Source organism: Eutrema salsugineum, unplaced genomic scaffold (assembly GCF_000478725.1).
Source record: "Eutrema salsugineum unplaced genomic scaffold, Eutsalg1_0 scaffold_26, whole genome shotgun sequence".
Lineage (NCBI taxonomy): Eukaryota > Viridiplantae > Streptophyta > Magnoliopsida > Brassicales > Brassicaceae > Eutrema > Eutrema salsugineum.
Window position 1 is genome coordinate 326,805 of NW_006256783.1, and position 12,337 is coordinate 339,141.

The following is a 12,337-nucleotide window of genomic DNA, read 5'->3' on the forward strand; positions in this document are numbered from 1 at the left end:
TAGGAGAGGTTTTGGTTTGTGTTGAAGTTGTTGAACCTTTGATACCTATTCTGATTTCCAATGTAGTTTATCTCGTCCTGAGTGAGGCCTTCTTCATTGACATTTTCAAAGCTTGGGGATTGATCATCAATTCTCCCACAAAGTGTAGTGGCTTCTGAGTTGCCACTAACACTTTCTCAAGCTTGCTCTGAAGCTTTCTAATGTCTTTTTCCATCCTCTGCTCTTTATTGGAACCCTCACTTCTGTTTGTCCTGTCAGAGTTTTCCCCATAAGTATCATTACTCATGACTAGATTCTTCACAAGTTCCAGTGCAGCATTGATCTCTCGACCCAGAAAATTCATATTTGATGCTGTGTCTAAATGGTTTCTGATCTTTGGGAGTGCTCCTCTATACAGTGTACTCAGGAGTGAAGCCTCTGAAAACCCATGATGTGGACACCGGTTGGTGTAACTCCTTAACCTCTCCCAAGCTTTCCCAAAGCTTTCACTGTTGTGCTGGGTAAAGCTTGATATCTGGTTCCTCAGCTTGGCAGTTCTTGAGGTAGAGAAGAACTTAGACAAGAATGCAAGCTTGCACTGCTCCCAAGTTGAATGGAGCCTCTAGGTAGATTCTTTTACCACTGACGTGCATTATCTCCTAAGCTGAATGGAAACAATCTAAGATTGAAACTGTCCTCAGAGTCTCCATTGATCTTAGTTAGATCGCACACCATGTCAAATTGATCCAAATGCTCCAAGGAATCTTCTATTGGGAGACCATGGAACTTAGAGTTCTGAACCATGTTGAGCAAAGAAGCCTTCACCTCAAAGTTATTATTCTGAACCAGTGGAGCTTGAATGCCTGTCCTGTATTGGTGTGCATTGGCTCGGTCATTCTCACCCACAAACACTTGAGGAGTGATAACTTAGAGTTTTCAAGGCTCTAAATGAGGGGTTATCAATCCCTTTTGTCACTTTGCAGTACAAAGGGTATCAATCCATCATGTGTAGACACTAAAATGCAGGATCAGTTCTTAATTCAAGCCAAATGAGTGAGGTTTTGATGTTACTTACACTAAACAAGCTTAGAACAAGAATTAAAGCTAATGATCAACTTAAACAAGCAAGTAAATAAGCTAAATGAGATGAGAATGTATGTATGATGATGAGAAAGGTTTTAGACATGATAGTGGATTAGGGTGCCTTTGGTGCTAAACTAGTGAGCTAATGAATCATGTGATCAAGCAAACCATTCAACTTAAACATCATTAACTAAGCTAATCCTCTCATGAAGGCATTAACATCTATGTTAAAACAGTTTCCAGCCTAATCATCATTAGTGAAACATGAATTTACAAGCATTGAGAACCAGTTTAATCTGTCATTTAAGCATATAAACAATCACTCCCATGATGTATAAAACTTAAACCTCTAACAACCTTGGTTCAGGCATTTCATCAAACACTTTTGGTGCATGAAATACCCAGAATCTAGACCACATATGATGTGTATGGATCTAGCATAGAGAACAGGTTGTAGAGAATGGAATATAAATGATCTAATCCCTAAACTCACTAATCTAACACCTAAGCACCCTAATCTACATATCTAAGACCTTAATATGGGGTTTACTCACTAATTATGATCAACATACTAGTTCCTTTGCAAGATGTGTTGTTAATCATGATTAGAAGTGTGTAAATGGAGATGGAGATGATAGATTAAGAAGAAAACAGCCTTAAACACTCATGAATCTCTGAATCTCTTGATTAAAACGCCTAAAATCATATATTTCTCTTCAGAAGGAGTTTTCTTACACAAATTAAAAGAGGCAAAGAAAAATGAGGAATAAAGCTTAAGTCCTGATAACACCGTATTTTGACCACTTTTATGGATCGTTTTGAAATACTTTTTCTATGTTTTTAATTGCTTTTAAGTACTTTTATCACGTTTTTCTAGTATTTGTAGTTCCAATACTCTTTTCAGGTAACTTAGGGAAAAGCTTAACAAAATGGATAGAAAACCAGATTTCAGCTCAGAGTCAAACCGTCAGAAATTTACCCCCGATTGAAGGCCTTCTCACCGTCTGATCCAGCTCAAATTTGGAGATCTTAAAGATGGAAGTATCAGCTTTCTAGTACACTTTACAGCTTGGCAATCCAACGTTTCAATCAAAAGATACGCGAAGAGCAAGATGTCCCGTAAACCAGCCGGCAAGCGTTTCCATACGCGACCAACAGACCAATCCCCGCGGTCACAGCCATCCCGACCGCGGCCAGCCACCCATTTCCCGCGGTCACACTCATCCCGACCGCGGCCAGCTAACTCCGACCCCGAAGGCCCATTTCTGAAGCCGATATCATTTCCCCAGCCTTGATTCCGGAATTCTAGACCCTAGAGATGACTTGAGCACTATAAATACATGTTTTAAGAACCCTAATTCGTATGCCCTCATATGTTCTTATTGTTTTAGAATACTTTTTAAGTTTTAGGTTTTAGGGAGAGAGAGATTTGTCTCTTGAACCCTTGTTCTTTCTTTTTCAATTTTGGTTTCTATTCTACTTTTTAATACTATGTTTTTGATTTCGTTCATCATGTCTGAGTAGTTTTATTGTTGGGGCTAAGGGATTTTCGATGGGGATTTATATGTTCGATGAGGATTCCATGAGCTTTTGAGCCGAATCTTAGAACTTTTTATTCTGAATTCGTTTTTACTGCATGAGAGTAGCGTCATGAACTACAATCTGATCCAGATGCTTGGTGACACAAAAGTGTTCATCCGGTGTCAGATCTAGTTTGGGAGAGCAAAACAAACATAGGAGTGGAAACCTACCTATGGGCGATTTTTGAATGCTGACGAGTCTTAAACATAATGCATCTCTTCTTTTCCAGGGCCAGAGTGGAAACCTACTGGTCAGGGTTGAGAGAGATAGTTGTCTATGATCACGACAGTGGCGTATTCATACGTCCGTGACTCCAGTTCGAAAAGTTTAAGCTAAGATCTTATCAAATTTACTCTCTAGCAATGTTTTGAATCGTTCGACCCCTAAGAAAACTTCCCTGAACCCCAGCGCCTTCTTTCTTATAGATTTACACCGATTTTCATTCAAGCTTTAGTCTAGTTTATTTACTCTTTCAATCGATTTTCATTTAAGCAATAAGGTTAGCCGTTTTTCCCGTTTTTACCCGTTTTCGTTAAGTTTAGTTATTAGGTCATTTTAATTCCCGTATTTTCTCTTTAAAATTCGTTTTACGTTTTAAATACACCACCAAAACCCTCACAAAACTCGCCTGGTTCTAGACTTCCTTACTTCATATTTCTTTCGAAGGATTTTGCAGGAAAGATCCTCATTCCCTGTGGATTTGATCCCTAAGTACTACAATCGATCAGCTGTGCACTTGCGGCTATTGATTTCATTTAGGGTAAAACTTGACACCCTCACACACTCCGACATCAAGTTTTTGGCGCCGTTGCCGGGGAAGGCACGCGTTTTCTTTTTCGCAAAACCCTAAGAAAGGTTGGTAAATCGACTTTAGAACCCCTTTTTATGCATATTTCCATTTTTCGGTTATTTTGTTTTATTTCAGAAGATATCGATCCTATAAATCGAAATCCACACTATGAGGAAGGTTTCTATAACACTCCTCAAGCCACCAGACGAAGAGAGAAGCAGTACTTACGCGATCTGTACGAAGAAATTCGAACCGAAGACTACAGAACGTTCTAGAACGAGCCCTACGTACCTCCAATGGCAAACCCTAGACATCCTGCTCGTCGTCTGCCTCACCAAGATGAAAACGTCCAGCTCATTCACCGATTGAGTCGACTAGAGGCGGTGGTCATGCACTTAATCGCCGTTCAAGTAACATCAAGAGCCGCCCTTCGCGAGAAAATTGACAACATGTCAACTCACTTTAACAAGAAGCTTGAAGATCTTTCTGCTCAAGTTAAAATCATCGAGACTCAAGCAAACAAGGATGCTGAGACTATCAAGGAGAGGATGGAAGCAGTGTAAGGACGAGTTGGAGAGAACGAAGTTAGCATTCGCAAAGCTAGTGGAAACATCCGCACCTTATAGGTCAAGCTCGATGAAGCAGAAGAAACTATTAACGACCATAACAACCAAACCTACTCCTACGTGGAAAAGATTTGGGATGGAGTACACAAGGTTCAAGACAAAGCAGAAGAAATCGACTCAACCGTGGACAAAGTAGTCTATGCTCTTGATGAAGTCGAAGAGAAGGTCGAAAAGCTTATGCAAGGACGTGAAACGAATGGTTCGATGCTTCCCATCAAAGATCTTGACCTAAAAGAAGAGGAGACAGAGTTAGAAGATCCAGAAATCAGTTTAGATGGCAAAGGAGAAGATGAAACAGCAGAACCATCTCGGAGTCTCTCTCCCGCGGTCGGAACGCCCGCGACCACGGCCAACAACCCTCCAGCCGCGGTCGTGAGCCTCCTACCCGCGGCAACACCCCCTACCCGCGGTCGTGCAGCCTCTTCCCGGGATAAATGGTCGGTCAGATACGTTTCAGCCCTTTTCTATCCATACAGGTCAAAGTCCATTTGATACATCTGCTGGGATGGTCAAAACCCCTCTTCATGAGCAAACGGTGTATGCTATCAGCTCCAAAACATCTCAAGAAAATGAGGTATTTCCCTGCAACATAGTTTTAGCATATGAGGATGAATATGAAGGGCAGTACCTCGAAGATGAAGACTATCGTCTGTTCATAGAAGGAGGCAATCAAGAAAAAATAGTGGAATTAGGAGCACCAATCTCCAGGGAAAGACTCATAGAATTCAACAAGTTTGTGAAATCGATCCCTCTTTACACAGGTTTCGATGATATATGGCATCTTGGTTGTTTGCAAGTTTTCTTTAGGTACAGCAAGGAGACAAAAGAGGATATCTGAACCTATTTTGGGAGGGCCAGACGCCTGACCTTTCCCAGAACATCACCTGATGCTGCAATCTATTCAATACACATTCAAAGACCTGAATACTGCAGCCACTACACCAACAAAATCAGCAAAAAAAGCTCGACGAATTCAATGATGTGGTCCGAAATTTGCTTGAAGGAATCACCTTTGCCAAAGCTTGCAAGGACTTCATGATAGGCCATTACTTCTGAGAGAGCAAGGAATCAATCCATGAGATAGAAGACTTGTTCAATCATGCCAGAAGAGGTAAACCTGTTCGAACACTTTACAAAATCGAAGGTGAAGGTCAGTTTCTTATCTCTTGTTTTATTAGAGGAGAAATGTTTAAAAACGTGCTTTGTGATTCTGGAGCTTGTCTTAACATGATGTCCAAGGCAATTGCTTTGAGACTTGGTATTAAACACCTGCGCAGGACTAGAGCAAAGATTAGTCTAGCTGATGATTCCAATGCAACACCTCAAGGAATAGCTCATGAAATTCCTTTGAGAATAGGAGATTGCATAGTGCCTGTCGACTTCTACATTGTCGAAACGAGAGACGCAACATATCCAGTGATTCTCGGATGGTCTTTTCTAGCAACTTCCGGAGCTATAATGGACTGGCCAAACCGGAGGATTTCATTTGCTAATATCAACAAAGATATCTTCACAGAAGCTGTCCCATACAATAGCAAAGCAGGAAAATGTTCTGCAACAGAAGAGTTTGAAGAAGAGCTTTGGAGTGACGAAGAACCTGCTAGGCAAAGCAAGGAGATGTCGAAAAAGACTTGTCTCAGGACAAGGTCTTCTTCATTGGACTAAGCCACGTCCAACACCAAAAGTCGAGCTAAACGACTTAAAACAGAAGTGCTTAATGGGAGGCAACCCATTTAGGTATTGTTTTCTTTAGGATTTATCTTTCTAATTCTATTGATCTTTTTCTTTTTCTTAGTTTTGATAACTAAGGTTTTTAGGTCTTAGATGGGTTATCAATCCCCTTGTCAAAGTAGTATAAGGGGTGTCAATCCATGTGTGTGGTAGTTAGGCACTAGTTTATATGACAAGTTCTTAAGTCAAGTGAAACAAGAAAGATTTGGTGACAAGTAACAAGTGAAAATATAAACAAGGAACAAACAAGCAATGATGAATGAACTAAACAAAGCAAGCAAGCTAAACAAGAATGTGGTGATAAAGCAAATGATAAAAGATAAACTTCTAGATGTGATCATTGATTAGGGTGCTGTAGATATCAATTCATGATGCTAAGAACAATAATGCAATGCAAGTTACTCTTTAGTCTAGACTTCAAAAGCAGATTAATTCATTCCCATGACAATAATCCCATTGCTAATCACTTAATCAAGTCTAACAACCATTAGATATAATCAAGCAATCAACAAGCATAATGCATCAAGCCTAATAAGTGACCAAACAATCTCTCAACCAAGAAGACTGAATCTTACACAGAAAGACATAGCAAGCAATAACATGATCTCAAATATTTCAACTTAGAACTCTAATCTAGACTAATCCTCTCATGAATGCATTAATCTCTACACTAATCCACTGTCAAACCAAATTCCCATTTGTGAAATATGAACTAATGAGCATTAAAAAACAGTTCTAATATGTCATTTATGCAATTAACAAACATTCCCATGGCATTAATGCATAAACCCTTAGTTAGCTTTCATTCAGGCATTTCATCAAACACCTTGTGGGTGGAGATTTGCCTAAGCTCTAGACCAGAGTGATGTGCAAAGATCTAGCATTAGGAACAGCTAACTAAGGAAATGAAATGAGAATCTAGTCCCTAAGTATCATAAATCAAACATCTAAGCACCCTAATCTACACACCTAGAAGCTTAAAAGATGACTACTCACTAATCATGAAGAACACATCTAATGTTTTACAAGAGATGATGTTAATCATGATTAGAAGCAGAAATGAGATGATGAGATGATAATAAACAGCTTTGGAATGATCAAATCCCTTCAGATATCTCTTAATCAAAAACGTTTTTACACTAATAAGGAAAGAAAACTAGAGAGAAAACTAAGTAGAAGATAAGATGTTTTTTTAGGGTTTTTTCCTAAAAAAGTATTTATACTAAGTGTTATGGATCGGGTCAGCCTGGAACAAACTGGATATTGACCCGGCTCAGTTGGATAGTGGTATGGTTTTCCACGGTCAGATGATGCTAGGCCAGACCGTGGCAAACTGATAGTGTCAAAGTTCATGGACAGATTCTTCATGATCAAGGTTGCCATGGCTTGATTTACACCATATCTAGTGGCCGTGTCTCTTCTTTTCTGGGTTTGGGTGATGAACTTCTTGGATTGCTACGTTCTTGATCTGGACCGTGTCATGTTGGGCGTGGCAAGGTGTTGATGATTCGGTGATTGCCACGGTCAGGTTCAAGGCCATGTCATGCTCTTTTGTCTCTTTTAGCAAACCTTGGAGGTTGCCACGGCTAAGTGCATGGCCGTGGAATGGTAAACGTGTCAAATCCCGAGAGTTGTCATATTATGCCACGGGAAAGCTCAGGCCGTGGCATGGTAACCGTGTCAAATCCCGACACTTAGCACCTTATCCACTCTTTGACGTTTGGCTGATATGTCTGTCTCTCCCCTTCCGTAACTCACAGCTCACAACTCCAAATCCAATGATTCGACCTGTTCTGGGACCGTGACTCTATCATCTCCAACTTTGATGAAGAATTCGAGTTCAGATGACGTCGGCAAGGGCTCCGTTCCACCGGTTATTTGAGGCGCATCGCGTAAGACCTGATCGGGCCGCGAGATATGTGTTCCTTCCAATGGCGATATCTCCCAGTTCACGGCTCCAAATCGTCTGATTTAAAGTGTTCCGGAAACTAGACTCATTCTTTGTGATTCTTGATGAAGACACCGGAGGTTGAGTCGCATTGCAAGTCCTTCGTCCCACGCGATCAAAATGAGGGTTTTGTCTGCACCAAACCATCTGTCCGAGTTGCTGTACACAAGTGAGGGTTCCTCCATGATCCCAGCTCCAAGTTGCTCCCAAAAGTCTGCAAATGACCTGAGAATATTCCAAAAATTCAAGACCCTCTAGGACCTAATGCAATTCCTAACTAAAGACAAAAGCAAAGACAAATATATGTAAAACTACCTAAATGTATGCATGAGACTCAATATTTGGACAAAAATGCAATCCTAAACATGACAAAATATGAGTATATCAACTCCCCCACACTTGTCCTTTGCTTGTCCTCAAGCAAACAAGAACAAATGAGAGAGAGAGGTTGAATGCATGGGAGTTCATATTTCTTTGAAGAGAGATCATCATTAAAAGAATTCAAAGCTCATTGTTCAAGTTACCAATTCTAGACTGCAATGCAAACTGGTTTACTCATAAAAATTAGCCATACTTGTCACCAAATGAACCAAAATCAAGCACAAACCTTCACAAGCATTCCTAACCTCAACCTTTTGACATTCATTTAAAGTTTCAAGTGGATCATGTTCATGCAAATCAAGTGAATTCATTTGGCTTGGGACTGGGTTTTGAGATTAAAATGATCTCAATCAAGTAACTGGTATTCCATGCAAGGGGATCACTCAAAAATTAGTAGACTTTAGTAAAATGCTAAGGGTAAAAAGCAATGGATGCATACAAAGATAGAACTGCATCTACCCCACACCCAAAATGCTTTTCACACTCAACTTTAAACCTCTCAAGATTCTTTCTCTAGTCTACTCACCCCAAATGGCATTTTATCCTTGACACTCAATCAGCTCTCATCACTCTCTTCATTTCATCTCTTAGGGGAATGCTTTCTTTAACAACCACTTAGTGAGTTTCTTTTCTTTAACACACAAGCTCTTCTTTAATTCATCCTCTTTTTGAATCTTTTCTCTTTTTTTTTTCTTTTTATGAGACTCTTTTCATTTAAACACATGAGCTTTACATTTCAGCACACACTTTCTTTCATTTAAGCATTCATTCCCCTTACCAATCCGGTTCTTTCCACTTTCATCACTCAGATTTTTTTCTTTTCAGCTCACACACTCAAAATAAAGGCTCTTACTTTCACCTAAACCTAGACTAGCCCTTGATGTTGGACTAGTATCTACATGCAGCACTATCTTTGTCGCTCTAAACCCAACACTTTTTACCAAGTCTACTAGAAACAAGGCCTCACAAATCATGCACACAAGAATGGTGTTTAGGCTTCAAAGAAAGGTTTGGCTAAAGGCAAGGAACTGTCTCAAGATGAGAGATCAGCTATTTGAGCTAGCAAGAGTGATAAAATGGGATAAGAAAGCTCAAATATGTATGTGGTACCCATGAATTCACAATGATATGCACAAACATGATAATTAGATGTCAAATTCAAGGGTTCTCACTTAAGCAAGGTTGAGGCTATTCACAACTTGATTCAACTAGCACGGAAGTATTGAGACACCAGTTCAAAGCATGGTTCACACTTGATTTCATACCAGTTTTGCAATGCCTTAAGAGACCAAGCTTTTAAAATGATGCTCTCTTCAAGAAAACTTCTATCATTACTCCCATTTGCATATGATGCAACCTATATGAAAATGCAAACTAGACTCAACCTAAAATGTGAATGCAATTACATGAGCATTTTTTTGTGAAAATTATTCAGATTTTTCCCTTTTTTTTTGTTTTTTTTTATATGCACTTAGATGAATGCAAAATGAGACTCAAAGTGAAAAGGAAAATAAGAGCAGAATAACCATGATTAGTAAACACAAAACCCCTCCCCCACACTTAGATAACACAGTCCCTTGTGTTATAAAAGCATAAGAGAGGAGTGAAAGGAAAAAGCAAGAAAGATGCAAAATGAGAAATAAAGAACTAGATGCATATGTACAAGGAGTTTGGAGTGTTACCAGATTTGTTTTTGATGGAAGGGAGTAGTGGAATTGTGAAACTCAGGAGGCTAAACATCACTGGAGGTGTCCTAGTTTTGATGCTGCTCCTTGCACTGATCTGAACGTGCTTGTAGTGAGGGCTAGAGCTCGTTTTTGTGCATTGTTCCTCTTGCCACCCCCTGTTGCCACGGTCTGGAAGCTCCTCTGGAAAGTCTGTGGCATTCTTTTGTTCATCCTCTAACACATTGCCACGGCTTGGATGTGACCGTGGCAAAGAGACCATGGCAGAAGCCGACGGTTCTGCTGCCTTAAAACATGTTGCCACGCCTTGAATCTACCCATGGCATTCCTCCTGTGGCAAAAGCCGAATGGTGGTCTATTCAAAATTCAACTTGCCACGGTTCAATTCTGGCCGTGGCAATCTCCCCATGGCAATCACCGAAGGTTGGCATCCAAGAAAAAAGCCTCATGCCACGCCTAGGTCAAGCAGTGATTCATGGTCGTGGGAAACTGTGAACTTAGCCAAATTTTGCATTTCCTTGCATCTTGTCCACCATTCCTTGAGGCCAAAGAACACCAGGTCATCTGTAACCTGAACACACTCCACAAGACACATCAAAACATCCTAAAAACACCAAAAGAAAGCATTAAAAAGAATATTTACAAAGGATAAGCTTGGGGTGTCTCCCAAGAGCACTTTGTTTAAAGTAACTTAGTTTGACTTTGCAAAACCTGTTCTTAGTTGGGTTGAGGTGGAGTACTGATCCTTTTCAGCACTTCAATGGTCCTGAGCAAGAAAGCTGAGTTGGTTTGCTGCCTTTGGGAACCATTAGACCTTTTTCCTTGAGATTCCATCTTGAAACCTTTGTCCACCAGCTCTTGAATACCATCTGGTTCTTTATCAAAGATGGCATTTCTGAGACAAGCCCTCACTTCAGCAAACAGACCTGGTTTCCCATCGCAATCCAGCTTATACTTCAGAGAACCATCATCATCAACCCAAGGAGTGAGATCAATGTCTTGGGAAGAAAGAGCAGATTCAATACTCTTGTATTCTGATGCTGAGCCATCACTCTTGGTGTTAATCATCCTTAGATCACTAAGTGTAGGGGACCATGAGAGCAAGATGTCTTCTTCTCTGATCAATGACTTTCCATTCTCATACTTGTAACTATTGGGGTGAGAGTCTCTCTCCTTTTCCAAAACTGAAAAAGATTGGGATCCATCTAGAATTCCAGCAGTGCCCACATATTTCATCTCAAGTACTTTAGGGGGTTCTATCTCTTGAACAACTGATCCACAAAATTCAGCCAAAGAAGGTGTAACAGGGTAAAAGACATCCTTATCCACCTTTGAAAGAACCACTCTTTGAGTATCAAAGTCAATCATTGCACCAGTGGTGTTGAGAAATGAAGTTCCAAGCAATAGGGGGAGCTCTTTGGTCTTCTTCATCTTCATGATGACAAAATCAGTGGGAATTATGCATTCACCAACCTGTAGTGGATAGTTTTCCAGAAACCCATATGGTTTCTTGGAGTAGGAATCTCCAAAGGTGATAGAAGAAGGGTAGGACGTTATAGACTTGACCTTTAGCTTCTCCATCATGTCATTAGACATTATGCTAACACTTGACCCTGAGTCACACAAAGCATTCTCCACTATAAAGTTGCCAAGAGTTCAAGAGATGGTGAACTTCCCTGGGTTGCCTAGTTTTGGGAGGGAGGTGGGTTTCATCTGAGTTGATTCAGAGGTGGAGGCACTATCTGTTGACTTTGCTTGACCAGTTGGCAGCTCCTTTGTTTCAATAGACACTGAATCATTCCCTTGCTGAACAGAAAAAACTGAACCGGCTGCCCCCACACTTTTGCTCTCAATGTCCTGACTGAGTTCATGTAAGAAGCCTATGAAATCATCTATAATGGTGTCTTCATCCTCTTGAGTTTGTGCAGTCTAACTAGAAACTTGACCATAAAGGAGATCTTCAATCTCTTGCACAGCAGCTGAGTGGTCATCATTGGAGTAGATGGCATTGCAATAATCCTTTGGGTTTTGAACAGCTTTACCAAGAAGAGAGACTTGTGGTTCAGAAGTGCAGATGCCCTTGTTCTTTTTAATAGCCTTTAGTTTAGCTCCTAGTGTCTCCAGGTCGGATACCATCTTTTGTTGTCCTATTAAGAGCTGTTGGAGAACAACATTGAAATCAGGACTTTGTTGAACAGGTGGTGGAGCAAAACCAGGAGGTGGTGGCCTTTGTTGCTGGAAGCTGAGTTGGTTATTGAAGCTATTCCCTTGATTCTGAACCGCTGGTTGCTGAAAACCCTGTTGACCTTGGGAGTTACCTTGGTACTGATTCTGTTGGACAAAGCTTTGAGGAGTGTATATTTGGTCTTGGGGGTTGGCCACATTGTTGTATGACAAGTTCTGGTGTTTGTTGAAGTTGTCGTAACCATTGAACTTGTTTTGATTCCCAATGAAGTGCAACTCCTCTTGAGTGAGACCCTCTTCATTGATATTTGTGAAGCATCTCTTCTCCTCACTCACATAGTGTATAGGC

General features: G+C 40.5%; 1 non-coding gene across 1 annotated transcript; it reads left to right on the forward strand.

Moving 5' to 3' along the window:
* Positions 1–422: 422 nt before the first annotated feature.
* On the forward strand, positions 423–529 carry LOC112085969. Its single transcript, XR_002899218.1, has one exon. It is a non-coding gene; the product is annotated as a small nucleolar RNA R71 (small nucleolar RNA).
* Positions 530–12,337: the final 11,808 nt, after the last annotated feature.